Genomic DNA, 9,100 nt, shown 5'->3' on the forward strand with positions numbered 1-9,100 from the left:
TCCAGCCTGGGTGACAGAGTGAGATTCCATCTCAAAAAAAAAAAAAAAAATTTAGCCGGGCACGGTGGCATGCACACCTGTGGTCCCAGATACTCGGGAGGTGGAGGTGAGAGGATCACTTGAGCTCTGGAAGTCAAGGCTGCAGTGAACTGGAATGGCACCACTGCACTCCAGCCTAGGTGACAGAGTGAGACCACTCCATATATAATCCCTCTCCAAAAAAAGTAAGTCAAATGTGAACATATTTACTGACTTTATGTAAATAAGGAATAGCTTCATATTTCCAAGCAATGTGTATCCATGTCTCATAAGCATAACATTCATCCTACTTTTTGCTGAATCCAGTGGGCTTTCCACTTTATTTTCCTAAATTGAAAGCTCAGATTTTGATATTTGTTGCTCTTGTCTATATCAGCAAGTACAAAGACCTCATGTGAATTAATAATTTGCCACACAATAAGAAAATGAAACAAAAGCAAATGCTTTAAAAATGTATTGGAAAAAATGATGAATGCTGTATAATTTGGAAAGCAAAATATAGCACCGGAGACATTCTGGTAGAGAGGCCTGTGACCGGCCAGGCATGGTGGCTCACACCTGTAATCCCAGCACTTTGGGAGGCCTGGGTGGGCAGATCACAACAAGGTCAGGAGATTGAGACCATCCTGGCTAACACAGTAAAACCCCTTCTCTACTAAAAATACAAAAAATTAGCCGGGTGCCTGTAGTCTCAGCTACTCGGGCGGCTGAAGCAGGAGAATAGCGTGAACCCGGGAGGTGGAGCTTGCAGTGAGCCAAGAACGCACCACTGCACTCCAGCCTGGGCAACAGAGCGAGACTCTGTCTCAGAAAAAAAACAAAACAAAAAAAAGTTATTTTGGCAGCTAGATTTAAGTCAGATGCATGACTTTTTCATATAATGTTTATTTATTCATTTACTTATTTATTTTAAAGACAGGGGTCTCCCTCTGTTGCCCAGGACAGAGTGAAGTGACACAATCATAGCCTTGAACTTCTGGACTCAAGCAATCTGAAGGCTCAAGCCTTCTGAACTGCAGCCTTGAACTTCTGGGCTCAAGCAATCTTCCCACGTCAGCCTACCAAGCTGCTGGGACTATAAGTGTGCACTACCACACCCAGATTTTTTTTTTTTTTTTTTTTGAGACAGAGTCTCACTCTGTCATCCAGGCTGGAGTGCAGTGGTGTGCTCTTGACTCAATGGAACCTCCGCCTCCTGGGTTCAGCTAATTTTGTATTTTTAATAGAGATGGGTTTTCCCCATGTTGGCCAGGCTGATCTTGAACTCCTGATCTCAGGTGGTCTGCCTACCTCGGCATCCCAATAGAGTCTCACTCTGTGGCCCAGGCTGGGGTGCAGTGAGGTGATCATGGCTCACTGCAGCCTCAACCTCCAGGGCTCAAGCATTCCTCCCACATCAGCCTCCTGAGGAGCTGAGACTATAGGTGGACACCACCATGCCAGGCTAATTTTTAAAATTTTTTTGTAGAGATGGGGTTTTGCTATGTTGCCCAGGTTGGTCTCAAATTCCTGGGCTCAAACAATCTTCCAACCTCAACCTCCCAAAAAGTATGTAATATTTAATAACACACAAACTAAAATAATTAATATATTAAATGTGAAAACAAATTGCCTTTCTTTAAATATTGTTAAATATTCATTTGCTTCTATTTCTAGAAGCTGACTGCCTATATAAGGGGCCATTTCAGCCTTCTTCATTTTTTTTTATTTTATATAGCCCCTAACTTTGGATAAAATAATTCACTGCTCACTTGAATCTGCATTTAAAAATGGAAAGAGGAACTTTATTAATAGAGAATCCAACCTAATCTGCCCAAATGTATGGTCTGGTATCAATGAAGAGAAAAAAAAATCATGAACAGAGAAAAACTTCTCACCATATGAAAATGTAAAACTATAGATCTGTGCATTTTGGTCATTCCTGATCTCCTTTTTCCTAAGGAGAACTTTGGTTGAGAGTGGGAACCCAGTGTGCTAGGATTTCGTCACATACGGAAGAATTTGTAACAAAAAGAAAAATCACCCGATTTTTTAGAATTGGTTGCTGGTTCTCTTCCAAAACCAGAAAAGTCATTGCAAGAAATTTTCTTTCCAGCCACAACAGGAGATAAAAAATAAATTGCTTTTACCCTTCCACAAATACAGAAGTGACTTGAAATTGATGCCTTTAATTTACTTCTAATTGTGTGGATAAGGGGAGAGTCAGACAAGGATGTCTTTCTTGTCCTGCAATGATTGGAAAGAAAACCGTGTAGAGAGGATAAAAGAGGCTGTTAGCTACCTCAGATTACCTGATGATCTCCATTGATTATGACTGTGAAGCAGGCTCTCTGCTGTCTTTCCCATTCCCCTGAGGGAGGAGACCTGGGGGGTGAGCCTGGCAGCAGCGGCCAAAGGCAGGGACAACTTGGATTTGTAGCAAGTGTTGCAGAGCCCAAGAGAGAACAGCCAAGTTCTGTCTGAAGAAGAGGACCAAGACTCCAGCCAGCAGAGCCTGTCCAACTCGGTCAGAGTAAGCAAGCCAGAGGTGTTTCCGGAGCCGAGGTCTGGTGCCAAAGAGGTGTCAGAGATGGACAGCGGCGAAAGAGATGGAGAGATGTAAGAGAGAGGGAAAGATGCCAGAGAGATGGAGAGCGGCAAGAGAGATGGAGAGCGGTGAGAGAGATGGAGAGATGCGAGAGAGTCGGAGAGACACGAGAGAGATGGAGAGCAGTGAGAGAGATGGAGAGCAGTGAGAGCAACAAGAGGAGAGGATGCAGCAAGAGATAGTGAGGACAGAGGGCTGACCAGGAAACCATCCTTAGCTTTGCATGGATGGCTTTTTTTTTTAAAGTCTTGTTGCTCCTATATCTTCTTTTTGGACAGTGGTTATACAGGTGTATATAATTTTAAAACTCATTGAAGTAACACTGAAGATCTTTGTTTTTTTTTTGTTGTTGTTGTTGTTTTTGAGATGGAGTCTCGCTCTGTCGCCTAGGCTGGAGTGCAGTGGTGTGATCTCAGCTCACTGCAATCTCCACCTCCCAGGTTCAAGCGATTCTCCTGCCTCAGCCTCCCAAGTAGATGGAATTACAGGCACAGACAACCACGCCCGGCTAATTTTTTGTATCTTTAGTAGAGACGGGGTTTCATCATATTGGCCAGGTTGGTCTTGATCTCCTGACCTCGTGATCCACCCGCCTCGACCTCCCAAAGTGTTGGGATTACAGGCGTGAGCCACTGTGCCTAGCCAAATTTTTGTAATTTTAGTAGAGACGGGTTTTCACCATGTTGGCCAGGAACTCCTGGCCTCACGTGATCCACAGCCTCTGCCTCCCAAAGTGCTGGGATTACAGGTGTGAGCCCCCGCACCCAGCCTGTTATACCTCTTTAAGGTTTTTTTTTTGAGACGGAGTCTCACTCTGTCTCCCAGGCTGGAGTGCAGTGGCCCGATCTCGGCTCACTACAACCTCTGCCTCCCAGGTTCAAGCAATTCTCCTGCCTCACCCTCCCGTGTAGCTGGGACTACAGGTGCCGGCCACCACACATGGCTAAGTTTTGTACTTTTAGCAGAGACGGGGTTTCACCATGTTGGTCAGGCTGGTCTCGAACACCCGACCTCAGGTGATCCGCCTGCCTCAGCCTCCCAAAGTGCTGGGATTACAGGCGTGAGCCACCGCGCCCGGCTTGCTGGGATTACAGGCGTGAGCCACCGCACCCAGCTTCTTTTTATCTATCACAAGTCCCCTCACCCACTTGGACAAATTTTTTTCCATGACATTTACTTGTTGAAGAGACAGTTTATAGAAAATCCCACATTCAAGATCTGTCAGATTGTTTCCTTATGAGTCATTTAACGTGTTCTTCCACCCCCTACATTTCCTGTAAACCGGTTAGATCTCAAGGCTTGATTCAATTCAGGATAAACATTTTTGGATAGAATACTACTTTATAGGTAATCTAGGGTACATCATGTTGCCTTTCATCAGGAAGCATCATACCTCTCTCTCTCTCTTTCTTTTTTCTTTTAGACTGAGTCTCGCTCTGTTTCCCAGGCTGGAGTGCGGTAGTGCGGTCTCAGCTCACTACAACCTCCGCCTCCCAGGTTCAAGTGATTCTTCTGCCTCAGCCTCTGGAGTCACTGGTACTATAGGCACACAACACCACGCCTGGATAATTTTTGTATTTTTTGTAAAGAAGGGGTTTCACCATGTTGTCCAGGCTGGTCCGAACTCCTGACCTCAAGCGATCCACCCTCCTTGGCCTCCCCAAGTGTTGGGACTACAGGTGTGAACCACCACTGCACCATCCAGGAAGCATAATATCGTCCTGACTCACTCTAATGAGGCAAAGTTTGACGTCTAGTGTAAGTTGGCGATAGCCATATTTTCAGTATTGTTGGAAAAGAAAAATATTAAAATACAATATGTATCATTCCTAGAAGCCTTAAAAACTGGTAAAATGTATTTGACATTAAAATAGATAAAACTGGCTAGGCTCGGTTGCTCATGCCTGTAATCCCAGCACTTTGGGAGGCCAAGGGAGGAAGACTGCCTGAGCTCAGGAGTTCAAGACCAGCTTGGGCAACATAGTGAAACCTCATCTCTACAAAAAATTAAAATAAAACAAAATAGCTGGGTGTGGTGGCATGGGCCTATAGTCCCAGCTACTTCGGGAGGCTGAGGCTGAGGCAGGAGGGCCACTTGAGCCCGGGAGGTCCAGGCTGCAGTGAGCCATGATTGTACCACTGCACTCCAGCTTGGGTGTTGGAGCAAGACTCTGCCTCAAAAAAGCAAAGCAAAGCAAAACCAAACCATAAAACTTCTGTAAACCAATGTGAATAGAGCAGCAAGAGAAAGAGTAGATATGCAGGCATCATCTGCAAAGGGTGAAGGGGCGATATCCATAATATATAAAAAGCTGCCACACATCTACAAAAATAAAATCAAATGCCGCCGGGTGCAGTGGCTCACGCCTGTAATCCCAGCACTTTGGGAGGCCGAGGCAGGCAGATCACCTGAGGTTGGGAGTTGGAGAAAAAACTCGAAAAAAAGAAAGCAAATACAAAACAGGCAAAGGACATGAATAAAAAATTCTTAGAAAAAATACTGCAAACATCTAATGAGAACTTTATAATACGCTCAACTTCACCAGTGATCAGGAAAATACAATGAAACTAATAGTGAGATTTTAATTCTTAAACTTAAAAAACACGTTGTATCCAGTGATTTCAAGGATGTGGGAAAATGGGATTCCTTTTTATTTTGTTTTGTTCTGAGATAGGGTCTTGCTCTGGAGTGAAGTGGGGTAATTATAGCTCACTGCAGTCTCGACCTCCAGGGCCCAAGCTATTTTCCTACCTCAGCCGCCTGGGTAGCTGAGACTGCAGGTGCACACGGCCACGCTCAGCTAATTTTTTTCTTTTTTGTTGAGACAAGGTCTTCCTATTTTGCCCAGGCTGGTCTGGGACTCCTGGGCTCAACCCATCCTCCCACTTTGGCTTCCCAAAGTGCTGGGATTACAGGTGTGAGCCACTGCACCCAGCCAGCTCAGCTATCCTTAAATATTGTTGGTATCAATGAAAAATTAAAAAGTGAGTATATTTGATTCAGCAATTCCACCTCCTGTGGATTGCCATATGTTAGGATATTCATTGCAGGTACATAACAGCACTTTTCCTCCCAGCCCCCATGTAACCTAACCATCCATCCATAGGAAAAGAAATGATGGAAAAGATACAAGGGAAACTTTGAAGCCATTAGAATGAATGAGGCTGCTCAAAAGGACTGAAAAGGAAAATTTTCAAGATCCAGTATTAACAAATCTGGAAAAAAAATGCAGTATTATGTGAAAAAAAGCAGCTCATAGAACAATATGCCCAGTATGAACCATTTTATTTTTAAAAATCTGTTTTTTTTTTCTTTTTTTTCTTTTCTTTTCTTTTTTTTTTTTGTTTTTTTTTTGAGATAGAGTCTTGCTCTGCCACCCAGGCTGTAGTGCACTGGGGTGATCTTGGCTCATTACAACCTCTGCCTCCCAGGTTCAATAGATTCTCCTGCCTCGGCCTCCCGAGTAGTTGGGATTACAGGCACCCACCACGACGCCTGGATAACTTTTGTATTTTTAATAGAGACGGGGTTTCACCATGTTGGTCAGGCTGGTCTCAAATTCCCGACCTCAAGTGATCCGCCTGCCTCGGCCTCCCAAAGTGCTGAGATTACAGGAATGAGCCACCATGCCCGGCCCAAAAATCTGTTTTTATCTAAACACAGATCATTAGCAGCAGTTATCTATGAGCATAGGAGGATTGGGGTGGGAAGGTAAAGGGGAACTTTTAAAATAAATATATATATTTGTTTTTTACTTAAATTTTTTAAAAATATAATCATATGTTCATGTATTATTGTGGGACAAAACCAAAGACAAAAAAAATTCCTTACGCACAAATCTTTTAAGTAAAATTACAAAATAAGACCTAGATTTAAGAAGTGAAGTCCGAGCGTGGTGGCTCAGCCTGTAATCCCAGCACTTTGAGAGGCCGAGGCGGGCGGATCACCTGAGGTCGGGAGTCTGAGACCAGCCTGGTCAACATGGTGAAACCCCGTCTCTACTAAAAATACAAAAAATCAGCCAGGCATGGTGGTGTGTGCCTGTAGTCCCAGCTACTCGGGAAGCTGAGGTCGGAGAATGGCTTGAACCCGGGAGCCGGAGGTTGCCGAGATGGCACCACGGCACTCCAGCCTGGGTGACAGAGCGAGACCTCATCCCCCCCCCCCAAAAAAAAGAAAAAGAGAAGCGAATAGTGAGGAGGGTGAATAGAGAGGAGGCAGCATTCAGTAGCATCGGTGGAAGCATTTAGCCAAGACAGCATGAACTTGTGGAGTATTGTTTCCCATTTCTCCCATATTATTAAATTCAACTCTAGAGACATACTGACTACCTGACAGTATGTAGAATGCACGTCAGCATCTTTCTTTTTTGTTTTTTTTCTTTTTTCTTTTTTTTTTTTGGCACAGAATCTCCCTGGAGTGTAATGGCGCGATCTCTGCTCACTCCAACCTCTGCCTCCCGGGTTCAAGCAATTCTCCTGTCTCGGCCTCCAGAGTAGCTGGGACTACAGTCACGTGCCACCACGCCCCGCTAATTTATCAGCCTCTTTCAAAAGGTAAGGCAAGCTGGGCGTGGTGGCTCATGAGATCGTGCCACTGCACTCCAGCCTGAGGGACAGCAAGACTCCATCTCAAAAAAAAAAAAAAAAAAAAAAAGGTAATGCTAGAGGAAGATCTGGGTATCATTCGGTCCCTTGAGGCTCAGACCTCTTTGGCTTTCAGGTAAAGGCATCTTCGGTCATACTCTGAACACAAGACTTAAAATAACCAGAATTCTCATCGTCCCCTACCCCTGCCCCCTGGCATTTCATTATTATTATTTATTTTATTTACAGTCATGTACCACATAACAATGTTTTATTCAACAGACCACATACAGGACAGTGGTCCCATAAGGTTTTAATACTATATTTTTGCCGTAACTTTTCTATGTTTAGATGACGTTTAGATACATGAATACTTACCACTGTTACAGTCACCTACAGTATTCAGTACAGTAACACGCTGTACCTGTTTGTAGCCTAGGAGAAATAGGCTCTACCATACAGCCTAGGTATGTAGTAGACCATACCATCTAGGTTAGTGTAAGTACACTCTACAATATTTGCACAATGATGAAATAACCTAGTGACACATTTCTTAGAAGCATCCCCATCATTAAGCGATGCATGATTGTAGTTATTTTTAAAAGCAGAAGTGTATATAACCAAAAAACAAATCAACAGCAGAAATATTGTTTTAAAAATCTACAATTACGGTGTGGTCTGAGGTCCAAAGGTGTTCATCCAAGTTTCTGACATTTTACACAACTATACAGGTTATTTAATTTCAGAAGCCCACCTGCAAGGCAGGATCCCTTTAGACCCCACTCTTGTCAATGAAGAATGATGCCAGCCCCTCAGTACTCAAGCCACATGTGGTTCTGTATCCTGGGTTTCCAAACCAAAGTCATTTAGTGACCTAGGGTAACTGCCATGACCTCTCGAATGAGAATACCATGCAACAGGGCATGAGTATGAAGCCCCTAGCATGTCTAGTATTTGGTGGTAGCTCAACAAACATTCATTCCTTCCATTTTTATGGTTCTAAAAGATTTTCATCTTAAGGGGCATGAACATGGCAGACTTCAGATTAATGCTGAGATTGCCAGGATAGCCAATGAAACAAAACCAACTCTTTTTTTTTTTTTTTTTTTGAGACGGAGTCTTGCTCTGTCACCCAGGCTGGAGGGCAGTGGCGTGATCTTGGCTCACTGCAACCTCCGCCTCCCAGGTTGGAGCAATTCTCCTGCCTCAGCCTCCCAAGTAGCTGGGATTACAGGCACGTGTCACCATGCCCAGCTTATTTTTGTATTTTTAATAGAGACGGGGTTTCCCCATGTTGACCAGGCTGGTCTTAAACTCCTGACCTCAGGTGATCTGCCTGCCTCAGCCTCCCAAAGTGCTGGGATGACAGATGTGAGCCACCACGCCCGGCCAAAACCAACTATTTTTATATATGAGAGTGAAAACTTCAGTGTGTGCCCGTTTTCCCATATGACTGCCACCTAAGCCCTCTAGTTTCATGGAAATTTCACCTTTTATGGAACGTACCATATTTATCCAATTTAACCTTTTATGAAATTAACCAACTTATGGAAATTGACTTTGTACAAATTATTTATCTTCACATAATTAAAACTGTAATTCACGGATTCTGATACTTACATTATTTGAAATTCACATCACGTATCTATCAACCAGTTGCTACTGATTTTAGTGTAAGATTTCACATTTTCAGAATATGCTCTATCTGAAATATACATATAAGAAAATGTCCCACCGGGCGCGGTGGCTCATGCCTGTAATCCCAGCACTTTGGGAGGCTTAGGCAGGCGGATCACAAGGTAAGGAGATCGAAACCATCCTGGCTAACACGGTGAAACCTCGTCTCTACTAAAAATACAAAAAATTAGCCGGGCGTCGGCCAGGCGC

The sequence above is a fragment of the Nomascus leucogenys genome, chromosome 1a (assembly GCF_006542625.1).
Source record: "Nomascus leucogenys isolate Asia chromosome 1a, Asia_NLE_v1, whole genome shotgun sequence".
Taxonomy (NCBI): domain Eukaryota; kingdom Metazoa; phylum Chordata; class Mammalia; order Primates; family Hylobatidae; genus Nomascus; species Nomascus leucogenys.